The 27,880-nt window shown below is 46.1% G+C and overlaps 2 long non-coding RNA genes across 2 annotated transcripts; one reads left to right on the top strand and one right to left on the bottom strand.

Moving 5' to 3' along the window:
* Positions 1-29: 29 nt before the first annotated feature.
* LOC146404648 (uncharacterized) lies at positions 30-21,168 on the bottom strand. Its single transcript, XR_014841225.1, has 2 exons — positions 20,835-21,168; positions 30-3,522 (listed from the first exon to the last, which is right to left on the bottom strand). It is a non-coding gene; the product is annotated as an uncharacterized LOC146404648 (long non-coding RNA).
* LOC146404647 (uncharacterized) lies at positions 6,904-27,627 on the top strand. The gene is made up of 2 exons (XR_014841224.1): positions 6,904-7,139; positions 27,274-27,627. It is a non-coding gene; the product is annotated as an uncharacterized LOC146404647 (long non-coding RNA).
* Positions 27,628-27,880: the final 253 nt, after the last annotated feature.

The following is a 27,880-nucleotide window of genomic DNA, read 5'->3' as shown; positions in this document are numbered from 1 at the left end:
TTATAAGTAATTGTGCTATAGCCTCTCAGTGGCTTTTTAAAAAATTTTTAATTTAATTTAATTTTATTTATTTATTTTTTTTAGGGCCGCACCTGTTGTATATGAAGGTTCCCAGGCTAGAGGTCAATTCAGAGCTACAGCTGCCGGCCTACACCACAGCCACAGCAACACCAGATGTGAGCCCCATTTGTGACCCACACCAGAGCTCATGGCAATGCTGGATCCTTAACCAACTGGGCAAGGCCTGGGATTGAATCTTCAGTCCTCATGGATGCTAGTCAGATTCATTTCCACTGAGCCACAACAGGAACTCCCACTCTGTGGCTTTAACATATGAATTTAACCTTAAGACATTCCTCCAAAATATATCAATGGTAAGGAAAAACAACTGTTGCCCGCAAGGGGGTTATTGGCAATAGATCTGAAGTTAAAGGTGTTTATAGAAATAAACTGTGATTATCCCCCTGAATACTGAGGACTGTGACAAGCACTCTGCTGAGCAGAGGAGGCCCATGGGACAGGGACAGGCACAAAGTGCAGGGGGCCCTGCCCTTCTCCCCTTGCTGGTGATGGCAGTGGGGTGGGAAACGCGGGGGCGCTTTCTGCACCTCTCTGCCCTTCACTGGCCACATCCAGTCCATGAACAGCTCCAAGTCTGTCCTGCAATGCACTCAATACTCAGCGAGGACCCTCTTGGGGTGGCCGTCCTTGAAGTTGTCCTAGTCCACTGGGTTGGGGTGGCCTCACTCAGCAGTCCTCTGGGGCTCCCTCTGCTGCACCCCACCCCCACAGCAGACCTCCAGTGATGGGTCTCAATAGAGAGGGCCCAGGGGTAGGGGGGGGAATGTGGAACGGGCCTGACCTGAGCCAAAGTCAGGGCCCAGAGCTGGTCAGGGCGCCAGTGACTGCCTTGGAAAAGACAGTCTGGAAACCCAGGCTGGAGGACACGGCAGGGAGCAGAGCTCTGGGAAGGAAGGACCTGGAAGGTGGAAACTGGGGACAAGGTCACAGGCTGGAAGAAGTGACCTGACAAAAAGCTCAGGCTGTGTTCCCGGCCTGTCTGGTGTCTTCAGTAGGGACAGGCTTGGATGCAGGTGGCAGCCTGGATGCCAAGGGCCTTCTCCCCCCACCTGGCACTTGGGGTGGGGGGAGGAACTGAAAGCATCTGCCTGAGGGGCCCATACCCCATCTCCCTCCCTCCACATCCCCCACTGAGCCCCTTCCTAAGCTAAAGCCAGGGTTCTGGAGCCCCACTTTGCGTCCCTTGGTCCAGCCCTTGCTGTACTTCTGCCACTTCCCCTGGAAGAGGCCCACGCATCCAACGGCACATGCCTGCCCTCTCCCCACCACCCCAGAGCTGTTTCGGAAAGTTCCCTTGGAGACAGCTTACCCCACTGGCAAGCTACCAAATGTAGCAGGACATTTTCCGTAAAGGCTCATTTCCCAACACGTGACCCTAATCCCCCCAGCCCCCCAAATCTGTTTCTATCTCAGACAAGAACAGTTTGATTCTCATATTGAAAAACTGTTTGTCACAGATATGTGTTGGGATTTTTTGGTTGCCTGGCTTCTGAACCCCTTTTCCTGTTTGGAGGCCCTCACTCCACTGCGGGCGCTGAACAAAATCAGATGCCCATCTTCCCACCTCCGCTTGCTGCCAGCAGATGAATGGCTGTGAGTTGCACCCACCCTAGGTTCTGAGCCAAAAGCCAGCAAGGTGAGGAGGTAGGATGGCAGGGGTCTCCCTGGTGATGGGTGAGGGCAGAAAGCTAGTTCCCAAGGTGGAAGCAGCAGTTGGGGACATTGAGCCATTTATGTTTAAATTGGCCAGTCTGTTCCTGTGGCTTTCATTTAAGAACATGCGCTGGAGCATTTCTCAGACACAGAGGATGAGCTTGAAGGGTGTCTGGCAGCCCCCAGGATTGCATGTCTCTGCAGGCCTCACAGATCCTGAATCTGCTTCTCTCTGTGCGTCAACTTTATTCCCTAAAAAGTGAAAAGTTATCTCATTGAACTGGGTACTTCATCTTAGTATTGGGTGCTCCATATTAGTTCTTGTGTGCTCCATATTAGTACTGGGTACTCCATCTTAGTACTGGATACTCCATCTTAGTTACTGAGTGCTTCATCTCAGTATTGGATGCTCCATCTTAGTACGAGGTGCTCCGTCTTAGTTACTGGGTGCTTCATTTTAGTATTGGGTATTCCATCTTAGTACTAGGTGCTCTGTCTTAGTTACTGGGTGCTTCATTTTAGTATTGGGTATTCCATCTTAGTACTAGGTGCTCTGTCTTAGTTACTGGGTGCTTCATCTTAGTATTGGGTATTCCATCTTAGTACTAGTGCTCTGTCTTAGTTACTGGGTGCTTCATCTTAGTATTCCATCTTAGTACTAGGTGCTCCAACAGTCACATTGGCTAAACATAAAAAATCCCAACAATTCAGAGATATATCAAGTCAAAAATGCAGCCCCTGTTTTCCCTCCAGCACACACTCCCCAGAGGTGTGCTGTGAGCATTTGGGGTGGGCTTCTAGCTCTTAGCCAGCATCTTTGGAGTATCACTCACCATATGTGTACATGCCCACTGGGGTGGAGCTTAACCTAGGTATCCTTCAGGGGAGTCCAGCCTTATAGCCTTGAGCCAGCCCCTGCTGGGAGGGAAGGTGATGGAAATCTTCCCAGCTCAGCACCTGTGTCTGTAACCACCTTAGTACTGGGTACTCCATCTTAGTATTGGGTACTCTGTCTTATTTACTAGGTATTCCATCTTAGTTACCCTGCTGATTCATCTTACTACTGAGTGCTCCATTTTAGTTACTGGGTATTCCATCTTAGTTACTTGGTGCTCCATCTTAGTACTGGGTACTCCACTTTAATACTCCATGTGTGCTCCATCTTAGTGGATGTTCCATCTTAGCTACTGAGTGCTTCATCTTAGTACTTGGTGCTCCATTTTAGTTACTGAGTGCTCCATCTTAGTATTAGGTGCTCCATCTTAGTTACTGAGGATTGAGTGTTCCACCTTAGGACTGGATGTTCCATCTTAGGACTGGATGCTCCATCTTAGTATTTGGTGCTCCATCTGAGTACTAGGAGCTCCATCTTCATTGCTGAGTGCTCCGTCTTAGTACTAGGGGCTCCATCTTAGTTACTGAGTGATCCATCTTAGTACTGGCTGCTCCATATTAGTTATTGAGTGTTCCATCTTAGTATTGGATATTCCATCTTAGTACTAGGTGTTCCATCTTTGTACTTGATGCTCGATCTTACTGAGTACTCCATCTTAGTATTAGGGGATACATCTTAGTTACTGAGTGCTCCATCTTAGTACTGGGTGCTCCATCTTAGTATTGAGTGCTCCATCTTCATTACCCTTTATGGTCCATCATAAAAGAACAGGATTATATGCCATTTAAGAAGGGAAGAGCCAAGCCGGGTGAAGAAGGTGACGAGGTGTCAGAATGTCAGGGAGTGTGGATGGTCACAGTAGGCCTAGTAGTAGATGGGACTGGAACCAGGCCCTAAAGGAGGGAAGCAGTCAGACACGTGGTTTCTGAGGAAGGGGAACAGCCAGCACAAGACCCCTGAGGCAAGGCTGGCATCTCCAAGGACTAGCAGGGGCCTGGCCTCTGGAGCAAAAGCCATACTGAGAGGCCACAGGGACCTTCCTTCTGGGTGAGTCTTGGCTCCTCATCTGAAGAAATGGGCCCCATGCTGGGGGCGAGCAGGGGTGCCTTGCCTGACCTATGTCTGCTGTGCTGAGAAGAGGTGCTGGGGCAGGAGGGGCAGTGAGGAGCCACGTGAAACCCAGGTGAGAGAACAGGTGGGACACGGGTCACTTGGAAGAAGGGTCTGAAAGTCTAGGTATGAAATTGAGAAGCAGCTTCCTTGCTGTCAGTTTGTCCTTGAGCAGCTAGAGTTGCCTTTACTTGAGGAGGAGCAGGTGGACAAGTGTTTTCTCCACAGGGGACTGACAGTAGGACTTCCATTTTGTTTTTGTTTTTGTTTCTGTTGTGGGTTTTTGTGGGTTTTTTTTGTCTTTTTGCCTTTTCTAGGGCCGCTCCTGTGGCATATGGAGGTTCCAATTGGAGCTGTTGCTGCTGGTCTACACCAGAGCCACAGCAACGCAGGATCTGAGTTGTGTCTGCAACCTACACCACAGCTCACGGCAACGCCAGATCCTTAATCCACTGAGTGAGGCCAGGGATCGAACCCGCAACCTCGTGGTTCCTAGTTGGATTTGTTAACCACTGAGCCACGACGGGAACTCCCTGGACTTCCCTTTTGAAGTCTGAATTTGAAGTAGACATTAGGTAATTACTCCTAAAGCCTTGGTCAGCAAGGCTCTGTGACAGGGGGTCCTAGACCACCTTGGGACTGAGACCTCAACTCCTGCAATTTTCCAAATTACAATTTGGAAAGTCTTGCTGGTCTAGACTGGATCTCAAGGGCCAGCCCAGAAATGCCCCCCACGACGCCCTGAGGGTCCAGGACCCAGCCACCATGATGAGGGCTGTGCTTTGGAGGACGCTAAGCACGGATGGGATGGGAGCTCCAGGGACTAGAAACCTGAGCCAGGGATCTGGAGCCACAGCTTCACAAACACTGCAGGGGTCTGAGCAGGAGCAACCTTCATAGCAGCTCCGAGGGCAGCAAGAGAGCCTCTGGCATCTGCTGGTCAGGATTGCTTATCTTCCCTCCATGCTCACTGCATAGACTCCACTTTGCTTTTATCTACAGAAAATGACTGTTGCTTCGTTCTGCATTTTTCTGGTTCCTAGAGGGATGTGGACATCCTATATGAGTACTGAAATATACCAGATTGTTGTTATTTCTCTTGTTGACTTTCGGATGCCTGCTTTAATCTCTTCTCTCTGGTGGACAGTTGTCTGCGCTGTGTGACGCAAACGTGGGGGCACAAACTTGGCACCGAGCAGCTCAGTTCAGTGTAGACTAAGTGGGCTTTCTGAGTCCATCTCCACTTGTGTCTAGAGATCATCTGACTAATCTGACAGATCTATTTTCCACCTGGGGCAAATAAAGGCTGTTGAGCAGGGTCAGTTCCTCTGAGCTACTGAGCTCAGCCTGGGCAGATCCCCTCTGAGGAGTAAGAAGGGAGGTAAGAGACCTGACCCAGTGAGGACGCACCTGCAGATACTTCTGGTGACTCATGAGTTCTTATCCAAGAGTGGCCAGTTCTGTGGACTTAACCAACAGGGCATTAGAAACTTTTATATGTTTTTGAGTGGGGCAAGAATTTGCAAGGGATTTTGTTCTGACAGTGTGTGTTAGATGAACAAAAGGAGGACACTTGGGCTGGAAATACACTCTAACCACAAACCACAAGGCAAAGGACAAGTGACCTGTAGGAAGGGAAACAGGCCACCGCCAGACACTATAAGGTGGACATGTCCCATGAGGTAATGGATGGGAGTCAAAAGACAGAGCGGTTTTATCTGAGTCCATAACACGACACTGTGTGCTCAGCAGATTCATGTCTGCCAGTTTCCTGAACACTCTGGTCCTAACTAGTGCTAATGCCGTTTGGTTAACATGCAGCCACTTTTCCTATGGCTTTTGCTCTCAAACTGTTAGTTTTGTTTCCTTCTCAACCATCATCCACCCCACCCCATGGCCTAGAGCCCCCTCTTCAGAATGTCCATCCTTCCTGTACAACCCACTCCTAGCCCTGCCCCAAATCTGATCAATGCTGGAGCTGTTTTCATGCTGTAATGATTATACTGTTCCATCAAGGCTGGGCTGTGGGTGGTAAAAGCACTCGGTGTGGGGGCAGGGGCAGGGGGACCACACCTCTGCTGTCATACACACGACTGCAAGGGCCAAGATGCCTCGGACACAGCTGCAGTAGAAAGTTACTGATTCAGACAGAATGAATAAATAATTCAAAGACATTGGCTATGAGCCTCAGCTTAGCACTTTCTGAAACCTCAGAGCCATAAAACCCTTTGTGACAGGACTGACAGGCAGTCTCACAGGATAGAAAGTTAAGTGGCAGGGAAAGCCAAGATCAGAACAGGCCAGGGAAGCTCCGAAAAGAATTCTCTTAAGTTAGGGGCTCGTCTTAGTGTGTGGTTGGTGGCTTGTCATCTTTGTATGGCTGGGAGACAGGCAGGGTGGTGCTGAAACCGCACAATTCAGACTGGGACCCAAACCCAGATACAACCCAGACTGGGATGTGAACCCAAGTGTTTCCTAATTAAAATCACACACCTGGGAGTTCCCAGGGTGGCGCAGCAATAACGAACCCGACTGGTATCCATGAGGATACAGGTTTGATCCCTGGCCTCATTCAGTGTGTTAGGGATCTGGCGCTGCTGTGAGCTGTGGTGTAGGTCACAGACACAGACACAGTTCAGATCAGGAGTTGTTATGGCTGTAGCGTAGGCTGGTGGCTACAGCTTCGATTCAGCCCCTAGCCTGGGAACTTCCACATGCCGCAGGTATAGCCCTAAAATAAATAGATAGATAAATAAATAAATAAAATCACACACCTGGTCTTAGGACCTACTGAGATTTAGGTTCTTTGTGTCTCAGCGCAGAAGTAATTCAGCAAGAGGCAAAGTGATAGGTAAGAAGTAGATTGATTTATTGAGAGGGACAGAGTGTGGGCCTCTCAGAAGGTGAGAGGCCCTGAAATATGGGGTGGAGAGTTTTTATGGGTAATTTCACAGGCTAAGGAGCAGAAGGATTATTCCAGCCATTTAGAAGAAGGGGCAGGGACTCCCAGGATTTGGTCCACCGCCCACTGTTTGCCCTTTAATGGTCAGCCTGGGAACTGTCCAGGCACCTCTGGGTGTGTCATTTGGCTGAGGGATTACAATGATCAGATGACAAGGTCCAAGTTCCACAGGAAGTCCGACCTTCTCTGCCGTCTCAGACCCAGATGGTTCTACTAGTTTTTGTCAATGGCTGTGTCATTTTTTTTTTAAGTTTGTGTCCTGCCCCCTCCCCTTCTGTTTCAGTAACGAGACAGTGTTTGCACAGCCAAGTAGCATGGTACATGCTTACTGTGTGTGTTTGGCCAGGATGCCAGGTGGCCCAGAGGCAGCACAGCCCCAGAAGGTGCACCGATGCAGACCAGACACTGGACCAGTGCCTGCCCCCAGAAGGCACGAGGGTAGGTTGGTGCTTGCTCTCTCACTTCCTCTTTTCCATCTCCAGCTTTCACATCCTCCCCCCTGAGTTTTCAAAGCCTCCCTGCTCCTCCTTTCCAGAAAGAATTTTGTGTTCCAGGTCCCAAGTTTCACTCTTTTCTTCTTCCCACCCCACAAGCCTTTCTCTGCAGCCTGGTCTGAGGCATTTGCTGTGGCAAAGCAACTTGATGTTACGGCCAGTAGGGCATGACGACTGCTGGGTAGCAATCCTCCTTCTGGACTGTGACAGACACGGGAGTCATCTTTTAGGCAAGTGGTCTTTCAGGACCCTCAGATCAAACCCATTAGGTGATCGTTTCCTTTACTCCACAGAAGCCACGCACGCAAAGATGTGTCATGGAGTGGTGTTTAGTGAGATAAAAGGATCAGAAGGTGCTCAGAAAATGACTGGCCTTGTGACCTCCTAAACTGGCCTTGTGCGCAGAGTTGAACACTTGTTCTGGCACCAAAGGCAAATTCCCTCTGAGACAATCACCTTGTTTTACTAATTTGCTTGAAATAAGAGGTTGCACCCAAGGGCACATGGAGTCCCATAGCTCAGGCTCGTCTGGCTATGGGACTCCAGCTGCAGAAGGTCAGTGTTCTTCTGGGCTTAGCTTCTTTCTGTAAAGCAAGAGCAAGCCCTGGACCCAGGCTCCTGAGAACTGGTCTCCTGCACTTGGGCTCGGCTGCCTTCCCTCAGCCGCCAAGACTGGAAGCTGAACCCTTCTCCATGGTTGGTTTGCAGGTTTCTGTTATTCACAAAATCTCTACTGCCAGAGCCTTTCTCCAGACTCCCAGCTTTCCTCCTACATCATCTTACTATTTGTTCTTTGCCACGTCCTTAAAGGAAAGAAGTCCTCAAGATCTGCCCTCAAATCGCGCCCGCTTCCCTTGGGCTCTGATGGTTTCCTTAACTTCCTACTTGCCTTGTCCTTATGAGTCAAAACTACATTTCAACAAAGGAGTGTTTTGTTTTCACAGCATGTACAAACAATAGTTAATCTCTGCAACATTCCCTTTGGGTTGTCAAGTACTCAACTTGGTTGCAAGTATGATAACTATTGTTTTTACTTTGAGCTTGAATTTATTACAAAATGTTATGGACATTGAAGGCTGTTAAACTTTAAATATACTGGATAATTTCTCTTGGTGAGAGCTTTGTAAAACAATATAAGGGTAACAATTAAAAAATATTATTCAGAACACCTGCCTCCACCCATGAAAGAAAATTCCTAGTACAGGAATTACCTTCCTGCCATAAAAACTAGAAAACAATGGAGTTCCTGTCATGGCTCAGTGGTTAACGAATCCGACTAGGAACCATGAGGTGGCGGGTTCGATCCCTGGCCTTGCTCAGTGGGCTGAGGATCTGGCGTTGCCGTGAGCTGTGGTGTAGGTTGCAGACGCAGCTTGGATCCTGCATTGCTGTGGCTCTGGTGTAGGCCGGCAGCCACAGCTCCGATTCGACCCCTAGCCTGGGAACCTCCATATGCCACGGGAGCAGCCCAAGACATGGCAGAAAAGATGAACAAACAAGCAAACAAAAAACCTAGAAAACAAATAAAATAAATAAAAGGCTATTTGTAGATATTGAACAACAGGCAATGCGTGAACACCATCTCTGAGAAAGGGTATGTTCTATGATTGCTTCAGCTCACTTCTTGGAGGCTGAGTCCAGGCTGCAGCATAAAAAAGGGAACTAAAGCCATCCCAGTAAAGTAACCCTAGAACAAAGGCTGCTCTTCACCCAGCTAAACAAAGCTTTAAAACCAATCCATGAAAACAACTGCAGAAAACTTAACTTCTTGCCAAGAAAAAATGCAATGCTTTTTAAAGGAATGCAACGAAATCCAGCAGCCAACAATGTAAAATGTGCAACTAATACAAACAAGGGCAATTAATGCAAGTGAGTCTCAATTAATACACACAAACCTAGAACTAACACAGATAAAGGAACTGACACACAAGAACCTTAACACAGCTAAGAGAATTATTATAAGAATTATTATAAATACTTTTTTTTTTTTTTTTTTTTTTTTTTTGCTTTTTAGGGCCACATCTGGGGCATATGGAGGTTCCCAGACTAGGGGTCGAATCAGAGCTATAGCTGCCGACCTACACACAGCCACAGCAATGCAGGATCCCTGACCCACTGAGCGAAGCCTGGGATTGAACCCTCAACCTCATGGTTCCTAGTGGGATTCGTTTCCACTGTGCCACAATGGGAACTCCTATTATAAATATTTTCAGTGATCTAAAGGAGGACATCGTTGGGTGTTCCTACTGTGGCGCAGTGGAAACAAATCCAACTAGTACCCATGAGGATGTGGTTCCATCTCTGGCCTCGAGCAGTGGGTTAAGGATTGGGTGTTGCCATGAGCTGTGGTGTAGGTCCCAGATGCAGCTCAGATCTGGTGTTGCTGTGGTTGTGGTGTAGGCTGGCAGCTACAGCTCCTATTCGACCTCTAGCCTGGGAACTTCCATTTGCTGCAGGTGTGGCCCTAAAAAGCAAATACATGAATGAATGAATGAATGAATGAATGAATACATAAATAAATATATGACATTGTAAGGAGAGAAATGAAAGATAGACTTAAAAGACATAAGGGCACATTTAGAAATAAAAAAGAACATGACTAAAATGAACAAGTACATTTTGGGTGAGATTAACAGCAGAATTAAACATTGCCAAAAATTAGGTAAAGACAGCAACAGATCCATAGTAAAGCATAAAAAGAAAAAACATGACAGAAAAAGAGTCAAAGGACCATCGCTGGCCTATTGGGCAATAACAAGCTGTCCAACATGTGCACGACTAGAGTCCAAGAAGGAGAAAAGTTGAGGGGAGACCAAAAATGTTTGAAGAAATAAGGGCCACATTTTTTTCAAATCTGATGGAAACCACAAATCAAGAGATCTAACCCCTCAATGAAACCCAAGCAGAAACACTTTTTGTTTTCATTTTAAAATATTTTAGGAGGGAGTTCCTGTTGTGGCCCAGCAGTAACAAACCCTGGTATCCACGAGGACGCAGGTTCGATCCCTGGCCCCACTCAGTGGGTTAAGGATCCAGCATTGCTGTGAGCTGTGGTGTAGGTTACAGATGCAGCTCAGATCCTGCATGGCTGTGGCTGGCAGCTGCAGCTCTGATTTGACCCCTAGCCTGGAAACTTCCATATGCTGCAGGTGCAGCCCTAAAAAGACAAAAAATAAAATAGAATTTTAGGAGTTCTCCTGTGGTACAGTGGGTTAAGGATCCAGCATTGTCACTGCAGCAGTTTGGGTTGCTGCTGTGGCACAGATTAAATCTCTGGCCTGGAAACTTCCACGTGCTGTGGGCACAGCCAAAAAAATATTTTTAAAAACGATAACTGGCTGCTCAAAGCAAAAACAAGAACACTGCTTTGTAGAGGTTATAAGGTATGGAGAAGCAAAATTGATGACAAAAATAGCCAAAAGGACAGGAGGAAGAAACAGAAGCATTTTGCTGCAAGGTTCTTATGCCATCATAAAGCAACATAAATATTTGATTGTATTTGAGTTAAAAATGTATACTGTAAACTCTAAAACAATCATTTAAAAAAGGTATAGCTAATATGCCAATAGTGTAGAAGAACCTCCAATCAGACAGAACAAGAAAACAAAATAAAGAACACATAAAGAATCAGTAGGGAAGTTATCACTATGGGACCTTATAGATAAAGAATATCATAGATATCTTTACGCCAATAAGCTTGAGAACTTAGATGGAATGACACCCTCCTTGAAAGACACAAACTGCCAGCTCACGCGAGAAGAAGTAGACAAACTGAATAGCTTTTATTCTATTTTAAACAGTGAATCTGCTGATAAAGACACTGCACCAAGAGGAGTTCCTGTCATGGCTCAGCAGAAACATATCTGACTATGATCCATGGGGACACAGGTTTGATCCCTGGCCTTGCTCAGTGAGTTAAGCATCCGGCGTTGCCGTGAACTGTGATACAGGTCAAAAAAGAGGCTTGGATCCTGCATTGCTGTGGCTGTGGTGTAGGCCAAAGGCTATAGCTTTGATTTGACCCCTAGCCTGGGAACCTCCATATGCTGCAAGTGCAGACCTAAAAAGACAAGAAGATCAGAAAAGACATTGTGCCAAGAAAACTTCAGACCCTGATGCTTTTACTGGTGAAGATTACCACATTTTAGGAGGAAATAATGCCAATCCTCTACCAGTGCTTCCAGAAAATAGAGGAGTTAGTTCAAATAATTATATGAAGCCAGTGTTTTGATACCAAACCAATGGATTTTTAGAGTTCCCACCGTGGTGTGGTGGGTTAAGAATCTGACTGCAGCAGCTTGGATCTCTATGGAGATGCTGTTTTGACCCCTGGCCCAGAACAGTGGGTTAAAGGATCTGGCATTGTTGCAGCTGTGATGTAGGTCCATAGCTGCAGCTCGGATTTAATCCCTGGACCAGGAACTTCCATATGCTGTGGATGCAGCCATAAAATAAATAAATAAATAAAGTTTTGATCCCGAAACAAAAGATTTATAAAAAACATTTTATTTTATTTTATTTTTCTCATTTTTGGCTGCCGCACAGCATATGGAGTTCCCGGGCCAGGGAGCAGAGCCCAGTCACAGTCTTGACCCAAGCCACAGCTGTGACTGGGCCAGGGATCGAACCCATGTCCCAGTGTTGCCAAGATTCCACCAATCCTGCCACGGCAAGAATTCCAAGAAAATTTTAAAGTACTGATAAATAACCACCCTCAGGAAAATATCTGTAAAGATACTTAAAATATTAGCAAATCAAATTCAGCAACATATGTATCATGACCAAGTGGAGTTTATACCAGAGATACAAGGTTGGCATAACATTCAAAAGTCAATTAATGGGAGTTCCCCTCGTGGCTCAGCGGAAATGAATCTGACTAGTATCCATGAGGATGTAGGTTTGATCCCTGGCCTCACTCAGTGGGTTAAGCATCCAGCGTTGCCATGAGCTGCGGTGTAGGTCACAGATGAAGCTCAAATCTGGCGTTGCTGTGGCTGTGGTTGGCAGCTGCAGCTCTGATTTGACCCCCTAGCCTGGAAATTTCCATATGCCGTGGGTGGGGCCCTAAAAAGACTAAATAAATAAATAAATAAATAAATAAAACCTTTTTTAAAAAAGGCAATTAATGGAGTTCCCATTGTGGCTCAGTGGGTTAAGAATCCAGCTAGTACCCTTGAAGATATGGGTTTGATCCCTGGCTTTACTCAGTGGGTTAAGGATCTGGTATTTCCATGGCTGTGGTGTAGGCCGGCAGCTGCAGCTCTGATTCAACCCTTAGCCCAGGAACTTCCATATGCCACAGATGCAGCTGTGAAAAGAAAAAAGAAGGGGAAGAAAAATAATGTTTAAAAAAGAACAATATTAGAATAATGCTACTACTCAGTCTTGAGACTGCAAAACTAAAGTAGTCAAGACTGGAAATGGATAAAAATAGATAATTTAGATAAATAGAACAGAAGAGAGAGTGCAGAAATGGACCCACACATGTTAAATTAATCTTTGGTACAAGTGCCAAGATGATACAATAAGAAAAGGCCATCTTTTCAACACATAGAAAAGAAAAAACAAGATATCCATAAAGAAAAAAAAGAACCTTAACCCTCACGCATGTAAAAAATTAACCTGATATAGATCATAGGCCTAAACAGAAGACATAAAATTATAAAATTGCTAAAGAAAATACAGGAAAAAATATTTATGCCCATGAGATGGGAAAGGATTTTTGTAGAGCGTATACACTAAGCAAGAATCACACCAAACAATGGAGAAGTTAAACTTCATCAAAATTAAAACATGAAATTGTTCCTTTAAAATCTGTGGTATGTATATTTTATCTCAAAAAGCTAGAACCAAAAACATATAACTTTCTGTTCTTCAAAAATATTGCTAAGAAAATAAATATGTAAGCCTGAGAAAATATTTGCAAAACATGTATATGATAAAAGACTTGTATCCTGGATTTAAAAAGAACACTTACAACTCACTAACAAGAAGACTATTAACTCCCAAAAAACTGAAATGTTTGCACAGATACTTCATCAAAGAAGATGTAAAAGTGGCAAATAAGCACATTAAAAGAGACTCGTTAAAAAATGCAAATTAAAACCAACTCGCATCCACTGGAACAGTTAAACTTTCAGAGACAGACGATTCCAAAGGTTGACAAGGGTGCTGATCAACTGGGTTTCTCATATACAGGCTGTGAGATTAAAAGGGTGCAGTGAGTTTGGAAAACGCTTAGGCAGTTTCCAACAAAATTAAACATGGATATACCAAAATCCCCGCACTCTGATGTTTATATATTTAGCCAAGAGAAGTGAAAACAAATTCACCCCCCAAAAAATAACATTCACAGAAATGTTTATAGAAGCTTTATTCCACATAGCCGAAAACTGGAAACAATTCAAAGATTCATCAAGTGGCAAATGAATAAACAGACTGAGGTGCAGCCCTGCAAAGAAATACTGATGAGCAATGAGAAGGAACAGAAAGCACAGGTGCAACAATGTGGCTGGATCTCAAAGGCATCGAGGTGATAAATGAACCTGGAGTCAAAATGTCCAGCCACTGTGTAATAAAGGTACAGTAATAGCTAATCAGTGGTTGCTGGGGGCCGTGGGTGGGGGATAGAGTGACAGGAAAGGAGCAGGAAGTAAATTTGGGGGTCAATGCCAATGTTCTATATTTTAACTATGGTGGTAGTTAGACAATTGCATGTGTCTGTTAAAACTCATGGAATCATATGCTTAAAACTGGTGACCTTGGTTGGCTATAAATGATATGTCAATGAAACAAATTAAATTTATTCATACCCTCCCTGTGCTACCACTGTAATATTTTTCATTCTTGCGAAGTATCTTCCAAACACAAAAGAATGGCTGAGAGGCACAGGACAGAGCATTTTATATGGCAGTAGGTTTTAGGTTGGCAAGACTCTTATTTAAAAAATAAAATAAAAATAAGTCAAAAGTAAATAAAAAAGAAGTTTGCTGTCCAGTTCTAGATCTGGTGGGAGTAGCTCCATTCCTTCCAAGTCCTCTGTTTTATAACCACAAATTACTAGGGATAACACAACAACAAAGCAGAGGAAGGCTCTGAGAGATGGAAGGAGAAGGTAGAAGCCAGGCGACCTCAGACCCTGAGGGTTACAATGTGGTGGGCTCCTTGGGCTCCCTGATTGCATCCCAAACACCCTGGACGAAAAGCTGCAGAATTAGCAACAGTCACTGGGAAAAACCCTCTAAGCAAAGCCTGTCACCCCTAACCTAATCTGAGAAAAGGACAGCTTCACAGCAGGGAAAAATGTGTGGCCATACCCACTGCACGCCAGCCAAAATGCAATGGGAAACTTCCCTGCCAGCTGCAATTTCAACAATACTGAGTGGAAAGTTGTTCCTGCACCCACCCCTGCCCCTGGAAGCTGCAGTGCCCCGGGTCTCCTGCAGGATGGTGCCAGCAGGGCTGGGCAAAGATTTGATGGGGGAGATTGAAACCGCTGATCCTCTGTCTATCTCTCACCTGGAAGAGGCCCAGCATGCTCCAGTTTCCTGATCAAGGAAGTGTCGGTGGGGCCCGGCAGCCAGCTGTGCCATCGCCTCCACCCAGCAGCGCCTGTTGGCTTCACTTTTGCTGAATGGTGTTGGCAGGACCCATGGGAAGCTGAAAACACACCCATCTAGTCCCATGCTACATCACAGCAGGGGAACTACAGGCACAAAGGGGAAAAGCAAGGGGGATCCAGTCTCATAGCAGAATACCCAAAATATCCAGGACAGAGTCAAAAATTATCCGTCAAGCCAAGAAGTGGGAAAACGACAACCAGAGTGAGAAAAGTCAACATACCTTGATACTAAAATGAATCTAATGTTGAAACTGCCTGATGAGGGTTTTATTATTTATTTATTTATTTATTATTTTTTGCTTTCTAGGGCTGCACCCATAGCAGCCCTAAGAGATTCCCAGGCTAGGAGTCTAACTGGAGCTACAGCTGCCAGCCTACACCACAGCCACAGTAACACCAGATCTGAGCCACGTCTGCAACCTATACCTCAGCTCACAGCAACGCTGGATCCTTAACCCACTGAACAAGACCAGGGATTGAGCCCACAACCTCATGGTTCCTAGTTGGATTCATTTCTGCTGTGCCACGATGGGAACTCCCTGATAAGGGTTTTAAAGCACTATCATAAGAAATGCTTCAACAACCAATTAGGAATTCTCCTAAATGAAAAAACAAAGAAAGCAGAAAATCTCAGCAAAAAAAAAGAATTTTTTTTTTTTAAAGGACAAGATGGAGACCACACTTACTGAGATCACTTACTGAGGTGATCCCTTCACAATATATACAAATGTCAAATCACACATATGACACAGAACCACATCCGGTTCCCCCATGACCTTCCTCTAGTCCCTCCTGGCCTGGAGCTTCCCGGGTCCACACACCTCTTTCTCCCTGGACAGTCTCCTTGGGTCTCACGGCCTCTTCCAAGTTGCTTCCAGCTCAGTTTTTCCCCCACACTTCAAACTCGTGGATCCAGCAGCTGACCTGACATCTCTGCTTGACAAGCTAGCTGACATTGCCAAGGCAGCATCACCAGAGCCAAATAAATTCCTAATGTGGCCATCCTCCCCAGACCTACCCCACGCCTGGTCTCCTCCACCTCAGGGGAGGCCAAGGCTGCTCTACTTTTGCCCAGGATGCAGCTTGGAGTTTCCTAGTTCTTCTGTCACATCTATTTTTCACTGAGATGCAATTTGCATGCCATAAAGTTCACCCTTTAAAGTGTACAGTTCAAAAGCACATCTCACATCTGATTGGCAGGCTCTGCATTCACAATGTAGCTGGAATGTATATCCCATCATCTCCATGCCCCCGCCCGAGGCCCCAGAACTATGTCCTTACCGGGACACCAGCCCTCTTCTCTCTTTGGCAACCAGAGTGTCCGTTATGTCCCTCCCCTGCTCTGGACCACCCAGAGGTCCACATCATTCTCAGGGCAGCAGCCAAGCACCTCATCTTTAAGGGACCCAGGACTTGTTTTAACCAGATGTGGTAAGACATGCAGACATGGAAATGACTGTCACATGGAAGATTTTACACTGACAGGTCCCTGGAAACAGGAGGCAGGTCAAGCAGGACCACATGGGGGAAGGTCCAGGGCCAGTCAGGGGGTAGAGAGGGAAGGAGACAATGTGTCCAAGAGCCCTTGTTGTGGTTTCCACAGGAAGGTACAGGCAGGATTTTTTCTGTCTTCTCCAACCACAGTGGGAGGTAATTTATCCCAAGTGCCCGGAACAGCGTGTGGCACAGCTGGCCCTGAACAAACATGTTCTGGGTGAACAAGGGGAGTTAAAGGACCTGGAATGACAGATGAAGCCTCTGTGCAGCAACTTTGGAGGTGAAATATTTCAGGCAGCCAATTTGCACCTTCCAAGAAACCCAGATTCTGACTTTGGGAAGAAGAAACAACAAAGAACCTGTGCAGAAGGAGGGATTCCATTCTTCCTGAGTTGCAGGGCTTTATCCCATGTGGCTGGTCCTCCAGCTGAGCCAAAAACAAGCCAAACAACCCAGGGACTTTCCCCGTGAGGAGAGTCATGAAGAATTCAGCTTCTATTTTCTCCTGATTCTGCTGTCACATCTATTTTTTACTGAGATGCAATTCACATGCCATAAAGCTCACCCTTTAAAGTGTACAGTTCAAAAGCAGGAGGCATAACCCTCTTAGACTTCAAAAATACTACGAAACTATAGTAATCAAAACAGCATGGCATTGGCACCAAAACAGACATATGGATCAATGGGACAGAATAGAAAGGTCAGAAATTAACCCACATGCCTATGGTCGAATATAATCTTAGACAAAGGAGGCAAGAATATGCAATGGGGAAAAGACAGTCTCTTCAGCAGGTGGAGTGGGGAAAGTTGGATGACTGTAAATCATTGAAGTTAGAATACACTTCCACACCATACACAACTCAAAATGGCTTAAAGACCTAAAAATAAGACATGACACCTAAAACTCCTAGAAGAGGACATAGGCAAAACATTCTCTGATATAAATTTTACAAATGTTTTCTTAGGTCAGTCTTCCAAGGCAACAGAAATAAAAGCAAAAACAAACAAATGGGACCTAATCAAATTTGTAAGCTTTTGCACAGCAAAGGAAACCATAAGCGAAACAGAAAGACAACCTACAGATTGGGAGAAAATATTTGCAAATGATGTGACTGGCAAGAGCTTAATTTCCAAAATATACAAACAGCTCATACAACTCAATAACAACAGCAACAACAACAACAAAACCAAACAATGCAATCAAAAACTGGGCAGAAGCTCTAAATAATTTCTCCAGAGAAAACATATATATGGCCATAGGCATGAAAAGATGCTCAACATAGCTAATTATTATTATTTTTTAAATTTTATGGCTGCACCTGTGGCATATGAAAGTTCTCTGGCCAGGGATTGAATCTGAGCCACAGCTGCAACCCATGCCACAGCTTCAGTAACACTGGATCCTTTAACCCACTGCATTGGGTCAGAGACTGAACCTCTGTAGCGACCTAAGCAGCTGCAGTTAGATTCTTTACTCACTGCACTGTGGCAGGAACCCCCACCATCGCTAATTATTAGAGAAATGAAAATCAAAACTACAGTGAGGTACCACCTCATACCAGTCAGAATGGCCATCATTCAAAACCCTTCAAATAGTAAAAGCCAGAGAAGGTGTGGAGGAAAAGGAACCCTTCTAACCTGTAGATGGGAACGTAAGCTGGTGCCACCACTATGGAAAACTAATGGAGGTTCTTCAAAAAACTAAAAATAGAATTGCCATTTGATCCAGCAATCCCATTCCTGGGCATCTATCCAGACAAAACTATAATTCAAAAAGATACACACACCCCTATGTTCATTACAGCACTATTCTCAATAGCCATGACATGGAAACAACCTAAATGCCCATCAACAGATGAATGGATGAAGAAGAAGTGGTACATATACACAATGGAATACTACCCATCCATAAAAAATAATGTAACAATGCCATTTGCAGCAACATAGATGGACCTAGTGATTATCATACTAAGTGAAGTAAGTCAGACAAAAACAAATACCAGACAATATTAGTTATATGTGGAATCTAAAATATGAAACAAATGAATCTATCTACAAAACAGAAACAGACTCACAGGCATGGAGAGCAGACTTGTGGTTGCCAAGGGAGAGGGTGTGGAGGAGAGGACTGGGATTTTGGGTGTAGCCCATGCAAACTAGTACATACAGAACAGATAAATGACAAGGTCCTGCTGTGATATCTTGTGATAAATCATAATGGAAAAGAATATGAAGAAGAATATATAATGTAAGACCTCCCTGCTGGCTCAACAGGTTAAGGATACAACATTGTCACTGCTATGGCTCTGGTTACAGCTGTGGCACGGGTTCCATCCCTGGCCCATGAACTTCGCATGCCTCAGCTGTGGCCAGCAAAATGAAACAAATCAAGTTATGCTTTTAAAAAAGAATATATAATGCATAACTGAGTCACTCTGCTGTACAGCAGAATTTAACACAACATTGTAAATCAACCATACTTCAAAAAGTTTTTTTTTAAAGTAAAAAAGAAAACAAAATAAAATGTGGGGATCAGTGGGTTTTGGTCTCTGCCCAGAGCTGTGTGTCTACCACCACTTAGTTTTAGGACATTATATCACCCCAGAAGACACTGCATGCTTCCTCACTAGAACCCCCAGCCTTCCTACCTCCCCACAGACCCTGCCTCAGGCACCAGGAACCTGACCTCCAGACACATGGAGCTGCCAGTTCTGGACATTCACGGAGGAGGGACAGGATAATATCTGCCCTTGTGTTGGCCTCTTTCTGTGGCCACATTTGACCAGCACCTGACCCCAGAACAGTAAGCTTGCAGGAGGCAGATTTGGGTTTGAGAGGCAGAAACTGAAAACTGATCACAGCTCTCCAGGATGCTTAAAGTTGGAGGTGGATTTATTAACTGAGCAAGGGCTCATGTGCTTGAAGCCAGAAAGCCCAACCCTGACAGCAAGAGTTTGTAGCAAGGTAAGGAGTTATTTGCAGGGAGTGGAAACAAGCCTCAGACTCACTCCAGCCTGGTATTTGAGTTGGGATGTTTTAAAGGGCAAGAGGGGAGTTCCTGTTGTGGCTCAGCAGCAACAAACCCAACTAGTATCCATGAGGATGTGGGTTCAATCCCTGGCCTTGCTCAGTAGGTTAAGGATCTGGAGTTGCTGTGAGCTGTGGTGTAGGTTGTAGATGTGGCTCAGAATCTGTGTTGCTATAGCTGTGGTGTAGGCCAGCGGCTGCAGTTCTGATTCGACCCCTAGCCTGGGAACTTCCATATGCAGCAGGTGTAGCCCTAAAAAGCAAAAAATAAAATTAATAACATAACATAAAATAAATAAAACAAAATAAAAAGGGAAGAAGGAAGAGGCTGTTGGTGCAGTGGTTAATGAATCCAACTAGGATCCATGAGGTTGTGGGTTCCATCCCTGGCCTTGCTCAGTGGGTTAAGGATCCGGTATTGCCATGAGCTGTGGTGTAACTTGCAGACGCAGCTCGGATCCCGCATTGCTGTGGTTCTGGGGTAGGCCTATGGCTACAGCTCCGATTCGACCCCTAGCCTGGGAACCTCCATGTGCTGTGGGAGTGGCCCTAGAAAAGGCAAAAAGACAAAAAAAAAAAAAAAAAGAAGGAAGAGGCCGTGGTTAATCTTCTTGTGACATCTCTTAATTCAGAGGAGGTAGTATATCTGCGGTGCTTCCTGGCTGTGGGTCTGTGAGCTCACCTTGTCTTGGACACACAACCTCCAAACAAACCTGCCTGTGTCCAGCAAGCTTGATTGTCTCACTCTGGCTGATTAGTGTTCAGAGAGCACAGGGTCAAGTTCAGAGGGGACAAGAAAGGAAATAAAGTTCTGGATGGTGTTGACCTAAAAAACGCACAACCTGAGAGTTGAGAGTTAAGTTTTATTTGGACAAAATTAGAACTTAAGCCCAGGAGACAGCATCTCAGATAGCCCCAAGGAACTGCTCCAAGGCAATGAGGGAAGAGCTAGGATACACAGGAGTCTTTGCAACAAAGGGCAGGGAGCAGAAACAAAAGAGGCCTGGGCTCCCTGAAATCCTTTCTTTGATGTGCACCTCCACTGTCAGGGCCAGGACTAGTGAAAACAGGCTGCAGGACTCACTGGCTCTCATGCTTAGAGGTGGCTGCGTTCACAGATGACAGTGACATTCTTTGTTTTATCCTTAACTACAGCCCAGGCAGTGTTATTTCAGAGAGCTCTAAAATGCTGCCCCCAAAGAGGAAAGGGGGAACATCAGGTTATGATAAAGATGACATGAACACATTTTTTCTTTTTTTGCTTTTTTTAAGGGCTGCACCTACGGCATATGGAGGTTCCCAGACGAGGGGTCACATCCACGGTAATGCCAGACCCAAGCCACATCTGCGATACACTACGGCTCATGGCACACTGATCCTTAACTCACTGAGCAAGCCCAGGGATCAAACTGAAACTGACAGTATTAACGGCCTGAATCTAGCCTAAACACAGATTGGGACTTGAACCCACGGTTTTAAATTAGAATCACTCACCCTGTGTCTGGATTCGCTGAGGTTCAGGTTCTTCATGTCTCTGCGCAGAAAGGCCTGTTCAGAATCCCCCCATGCTCCCATCCCCCCACCTCCCCCACCCCCGTTGCTGTTTGTGCAGGAAGGAGGGAGGAGGGTGAGGGAAAAAACTGGGAGCGGTTGGCAAATCTGCCCCCCAGTTCACAATAGAGAGAACAATCTTACAGGCAGTAAGGGAACTAGGTTTTAGGGAGACTTAGTTTCAGAAATGAGGCTGTGTTCCCCAGGACACCCACAAAGACTCGGTTCACTGCACAGATTTCCTTTCTGGCTCTGCAGTCCCCAGCTGCACTCTCCCTCCCACCAAGGGCAGAAGAGGCAGAAGCCAGAGCCTGAGGCGGTCCCACTCCACGGCTGGCAGGACTTACAAAGTGCTCCGAGAGGCTGGCCAGCTGCAGACCTAGACTGGCCTCTGCCTGAGGCACAGCAGCCCTGCCAAGCATTAGGTCACCCTGAGCGTTCCTGCTTCCATCCAGCTCCGAGCAGAGCCTGCAGACCGGCCCGCAGGCCCAGGCTGCCTGGAGCAGTTCAGCTGGGCTTTATGCCGCAGCAGTGATTGCTGGCAGGACCGAAGTTTAAGCCGATACCACCATTGTTATGCTAAGGGGAATGTCCTCCCAGTCGTCAAGAACTGACTGGGGCTGGTTCCTTGCTGGAATGTAGGTCTGTTTTTCTTTAAACACATCTGCTGGGTTTCTGGCAGAAAGGCTGTAAATACTTGAGTTCTGAGTTTTACTAGGAAAGACCTCAGGCCTTTGGTCTGTCTTTGGTAAAGAACTTGCCTCGCGGCAGGGCCGAGCTGACTGTGCGGAGTACAGCAAAACCTGCAAAACCAGATGCTGCCGGCCCTGGGGAGGTACCCTGCTCTGGTATGAGAAGCGGCGATCAAAGCCATGGCTGGGAGGGGACAATCAGAAAGGCCTGTTCAGAATCTTCCCCCCCATCCCCATCCCCCCAGGCCCCCACAGCTGTCTGTGCTGGGAGGGAGGAGGGTGAGGGAAAAAACTGGGGTGGTTGGCAAAGCTGCCCCCATCCTGGGCGGGGGGGGGGGTTGCTGCGGCCCCTCCTGAAGTGGGAGGAGGGCCTGGCCTCACAGCAGCCAGTCTCTCAAGGTCGTCATTCAGCTTCCAGTGACTCTGAACTTCCTCTGTCCCTTGTGCCAGGACCACGCCCAGACTCCATAAGAGTATTATCAGCACATTTCTCTTCCTGTGTTAGACAGGTAACTCCTGCCTCCTGGGAGCTAGATGGCCCCTATCTTTGTAGCCAGTACATCCCGACACACATTAGGGAATTTCATAAATACTGGTTAAATTGAACACAATTTTAGGTAAGGCAGAGAGAGTACAGATACTAACATTGGGAGCTCAGCTATCCCTTTTTCTTGGAAAAACATTTTATTGTTGTCCAGAGACAGTTGGCTGTGGAATAACTCTTACCAAAGAGCAGTTTTTATGAGCTAAGTGTAGACAATCCAACCCACATGGATCAAATTTCCCTGTAAGTACTAGAACACACTTTTAGAAGCAGAGGGGGTGAGGAGGGGAGAGGTCGCTTTTGGAAGGAAGGAAATTTAAGAGTTTACTGAACCAGAGTGTAGGAGAGGGAAATGGCCATTTCAGGAGTCCAAGGTGTGGCTGGATTTTGTCACTGCTAATGAGCAGCAGGTATTGAAAATACGCTGCAGCTATTTAAAAATCTCATCGTGAATTACTTCCTGCTGGCCTTCCCTCTTCTCCAAGGTCAGCACTGCAAGATAAGAAGTACAGTTTAAAAGAATGGAATTAGAACCTTTTCTTCACACCATACACAAAAGCAAACTCAAAATGGATTAAAGACCAGACCCTATAAAACTTCTAGAGGAAAACTTAGGCAGAACACTGACATAAATTGTAGCAATATTTTGGGGGACCCACTTCCTAGAGTAATGAAAATAAAAACAAAAGTAAGCAAATGGCACCAATTAAACTTAAAAGCTTTTGCACAAAAACAAAAAGACATCCCACAGAACAGGAGAAAATATTTGCAGACGATGCGACTAACAAGGGATTCATCTCCAAAATATACAAACAGCTCAGGCAGATCATTATTTTAAAAAAAGAAATAAAAAAATGGGCATAAGACCTAAATAGATATTTCTCCAAAGAAGACAGACAAATGGCCAAAAAAATACATGAAAAAAGGGCTCAACATTGCTAATTATTAGAGAAATGCACATCAAAAGTGCAATAAGGTATCACCTCACACTAGTCAGAATGACCATCAACACATCTACAAATAACAAATGCTGGAGAGGGTGTGGAGAAAAGGCAACCCTCCTACACGGTTGGTAGGAATGTACGTTGGTGCAACCACTGTGGAGAATAGTTTGGAGGTTCCTTAAAAAGCTAAAAATAGGGCTACTGTATGATTCAGTGATCCCACTCCTGGGCATATAATCAGACAAAAGCATAATTCAAAAAGATGCATGCATCCCAATGTTCATTGGAGCACTGTATACAATAGCCAAGACATGGAAGCACCTAAATGTCCATCGACAGAGGAGTGGATAAAGAAGATGTAGAATGAAATACTACTCAGAATGAAATACTACTCAGGCATAAAAAAGAATGAAATAATGCCATTTGCAGCAAAAGGGATGAACATAGAAATTATCATACTAAGTGAAGTAAGTCAGACAGAGAAAGACAAATTCCTATATGTGGAATCAAAAAAAAAAAAAGAATGCAAGAGTTTCCACTGTGGCTCAGTGGTAACAAACCTGACTAATATCCATGAGGACACAGGTTCCATGTCTGGTCTCACTCAGTGGGTTAAGGATCCAGTGTTGATGAGAGCTGTGCTATAAGTCGCAGACATGGCTGGAATCTGGTGTGGCTGTGGCTGTGGCTATGGTGAAGGCAGCTAGAGCTCCAATTTGACCGTTAGCCTGGGAACTTCCATGTGCTGCATATGTAACCCCAAAAAGCAAAACAAAACAAAGCAAAACAAAAGATACATGTGAGCTTATTCACAGAACAGAGAGACTCACAGACTTTGAAAACAAACTCATGGGTACCAAAGGGGAAAGTTGGGGAGAACAGATAAATTAGGAGTTTGGGATTAACATAAACAACTACTATATATAAAATAGATAACCAACATAGTACAGGGAACTCTACTCAATATTCTATAACAACCTATATGGGAAAAGCATCTGGGAGTAACCCGCTGTGGCTCAGTGGTTAATGGACCCGACTAGGATCCATGAGGATGCGGGTTTGATCCCTGGCCTCGCTCAGTGGGTTGAGGATCTGGCGTTGCCATGAGCTGTGGTGTGGGTCGCAGATTCGGCTTGGATCCTGCATTGCTGTGGCTCTGGCATGGGCCAGCAGCTACAGCTCCAATTAGACCCCTGGCCTGGGATCCTCCACATGCCGTGGGAATGGCCCTAGAAATGGCAAAAAGACAAAAAAACAAAAACAAAAACTAAAACAAAAAAAAAAAAAACAAAAAAAACCACCACTACTATATATAAAATAGATAACCAGCATAGCACAGGGAACTCTACTCAAGATTCTATAACAACCTATATGGGAAAAGCATCTGGGAGTTCCCGCTGTGGCTCAGTGGTTAATGGACCCAACTAGGATCCATGAGGATGTGGGTTTGATCCCTGGCCTCGCTCAGAGGGTTAAGGATCCGGTGAGCTGTGGTGTAGGTTTCAGACGCGGCTTGGATCCCACGTTGCTGTGGCTGTGGTGTAGGCCGGTGGCTACAGCTCTGATTTGACCCCTAGCCTGGGAACTCCGTATGCCGCCGGTGCAGCCCTAAAATGACAAAGAAAGGAAGGAAGAAAGGAGGAAGGAAGGAAGGAAGAAAGGAGGAAGGAAGGAAGGAAGAGAAAGAAAAGTATCTGAAAAAGAATGAATAGGTGTATATGGATGACTGAATCACTTAGCTGTACACCTGAAACTAACACAACATTGTAAATCAACTATACTCTTAGATAAAAATTAATGATAAAAAAGACGTACAGTTTAAATTTAAGTTCTAACTTGTTTTGTCCTAAATGGATTTGAAAAGAAATATCAGAGACACTTGGACAGAGATCTGTGAGAGGCCTCAATTTCCTCAGCCGAGCTTGCCCTCCTGCTGCCTCCTGGGCATCCGTTCTGGGCCTTTCTAAGCTCCCAGGGCTGTTCCCAACTGCCCCCAGATGGGAGAAGGTGGAAACAGGTTCCCAAAACGTCAATAAGGAAAGGCAGCTATGGACTTAGTGTTAAGTAGGAGGAAGCTAGTTCAGGTTCATTCCACAGGACAGAGCAGAGACCCAACAAGACTTGCTTTCAGCACATTGGAGGCACCTGAGTGACCTGAGACACTGTTGAGACTAGATGCTGGCGGGACACAGACACTCTAATGTGGGTGGTGAATTTGGGGTCGAATAAACAAGGGATCCTGCCAAGGATGGTGGGAGCTGGAAAAAGAAATGAACCTACACCCTGATTCCAGAGGCATTAGCACGACCACGTGGGGTTTACTCACAGAAGGAAATATGATGTATAGGCGGACAGGTCACTGTGCACACATGTGTGTCCTTGTTCTGCTGACGGAGACGGTCTGGACCCGCCTCACAGCGACCACACCCAGCCCCAACACCCTTCTCCAAGAGGTGGAAACAGGGCTCTTGGCAATGGGACTGATCCAGCAGAGGGCAAGGCAATGACGAGATGAGCCTGAAAAGCTTGTGTTCCAAAGCCAGGTGGGGATACCAACCTGGAGGAAGCCTTGTGGGACACTGGTGAGCAATGAAGCAGAAAATGCTGGGCTGTAACCCAAATGACATCAGGAGTCGGAGCCCATACCAGTACCAACAGCTAACTGAACAAGACCCCTAATGGCAGATGACGAGCCTGGCCAGGCCCTCAGTCTGCTTGCCCAAATCAAACACCCTTTCTATCAGGAAAGGAGGCTGCGCTTAAGGATAACTGTCTTCCGTAAAAACCCAAAGAGCTTACGAGCAATTTTTACTACAGAGACATCGTTAAGGTACAAGCCCTTTCCTGTTCAAACAAGCAGGTTGAGGATTAGAAATGAAGGCAGTCTTTTTGCACATTATCTTGGCTGTATGGGTTTTTTGTTTGTTTGTTTGTTTGTCTTTTTAGGGCTGCACCTGAGGCATATGGAAGTTCCCAGACTAGGGTTTGAATCGGAGCTGTAGAGGCCGGCCTATGCCACAGCCACAGCAACGCCAGATCCAAGCCGCGTCTGCGGCCTACACCACACTCATGGCAACGCCGGATCCTTAACCCACTGAGCAAGGCCAGGGATCGAACCTGCAACCTCATGGTTCCTAGTTGGATTTGTTTCTGCTGTGCCACGACAGGAACTCCCTAATTTTTTTTTTTTTTTTTTTTTTTTTGGTCTTGTATGGGTTTAAATCTAAGCACCGAAACTGGTTTTCAAGTAAGATTTGAGCTTGATGCTTCACTTTCACCTAAGAAGCCATTGGCCTCCTCGCCACCTTCTGGAGGTCAGTGGTCCAGGGGTCCCTGGAACCCTCTCACAGGGTGCCCAAAACACTGCAAAAGCCTGGAGACAGACACCCAGTTCCCAAGTACTGATTAAATGAGGTAAAACCGATTTTTTTTTTTTTAAGTATAAAGGTCTGGGAGACAAGGAAATTCCAAAATTCACAAAACTAACCACAAACCCCTCTAAAAAATTGCTCTTCTGTGATATTTTTTTCAACGCCAAATTTCCCCTCCCAGTTTAGGCCTTCCTCCACAATGTGATCTGTTCTCCCATGTTCCCCATGCTTCCCCGGGGGCTGGCAGCTGTCACCACCCTCCCACCCTCCTCCCTCCATCACAGTCCTCTCCTGACCCTTGGAACTCGTTCCCCATTTTGTGACCCTAAGGGGATCCTTCCCGCCAACAGACAGACAGCCCTTTCCAGCAAACCAGAACCCAGCACCCAGGCCTCCAGCTGGCAAGCCTCTAGCCTGACAAGCTTCTGACCCACTGATTGGAGGGGTGGGATGGGGGGCTGGAGACATCCTGCCAGCTGGCCAGCCCCTCACAGCCACCCAGGGGCCAGGCTGCTCTCTTCCAGCTGCCCCTCGATCACAGCCTGAGCAGAGGACATGCACAGAATGAGGGGTCCATAAGATTAAAGCTCATGTTGGGTTTCTGAGGGTGTGGGGGCCACACAGCATGTGACCTGATGTGACCTGGTGTGACCTCCACAAGGCAATCGGGTGATAACTGCCAAATCTGAAACACACACATCCTATGACCCAGGTGATAACTGCCAAATCTGAAACACACACATTCTCTTCCGTGATTATCCTAGAGTTTTACTTCTGGAAGTATAAAACTACATGGTAAACGCCTATTTATTGTAATGTCCTTGGTCCTAGGAAGCTCATCAGCGATTACCTGGTTAAACAGATCTCGTACCCGCTGCACCGAGGAGCGATGCCCGGCTAGACTATGGCCACTGATACAGAAATGCCGCAAGACGTCATGGTGACAATGCCCCGGGCAGAGGCGAGTGTAGCCTTGTGCCATGTCTGTGAAAAAGTTATGTCCACAGGAATCCAGAGACACCGACTCCGGAGAAGCCCAGCTGTGGTTTCCTTGAGGTGATTAGATGGAAGGAAAGGCTGAGGAGAGAGGAAACGTTTGCTTTTCCCTCTTTTCCCAGAATTGTAACTTTACAAGTTCGTTCATGTGAATAGTTACCTAGTCCCAAAAGTAAAATATTACAAAGATGTGGAGTTTCATCTCTAACTAACTTCAGGGAGGTGAACCTGTTACTGAATTTAACCCACTGTGGGCCTGACACTTACTCCTTAAGAGACACAGAAAAGAACACAGAGTGGTCTTTGCTCAGAGTCAAACGGCCGAATGCGACCCCCCAGCAACGGTCCCCAGGGGTCGGGGCTCGGAAAGGAGTTGGAGGCCCTGGGGGTGCCCCGGCTGCGTCAGCCAGACGCCAGCCAGACGCCAGCCAGCCCGGAAGCC

The sequence above is a fragment of the Sus scrofa genome, chromosome 3 (genome assembly GCF_054392235.1).
Source record: "Sus scrofa isolate SSC_HxYL_T2T_F1_AM1 chromosome 3, Sscrofa_HxYL_maternal_Yorkshire_Landrace_v2.0, whole genome shotgun sequence".
Taxonomy (NCBI): domain Eukaryota; kingdom Metazoa; phylum Chordata; class Mammalia; order Artiodactyla; family Suidae; genus Sus; species Sus scrofa.
The sequence above is the reverse complement of the archived record's forward strand: the minus strand, read 5'-3'. Positions and strand labels throughout refer to the sequence as shown.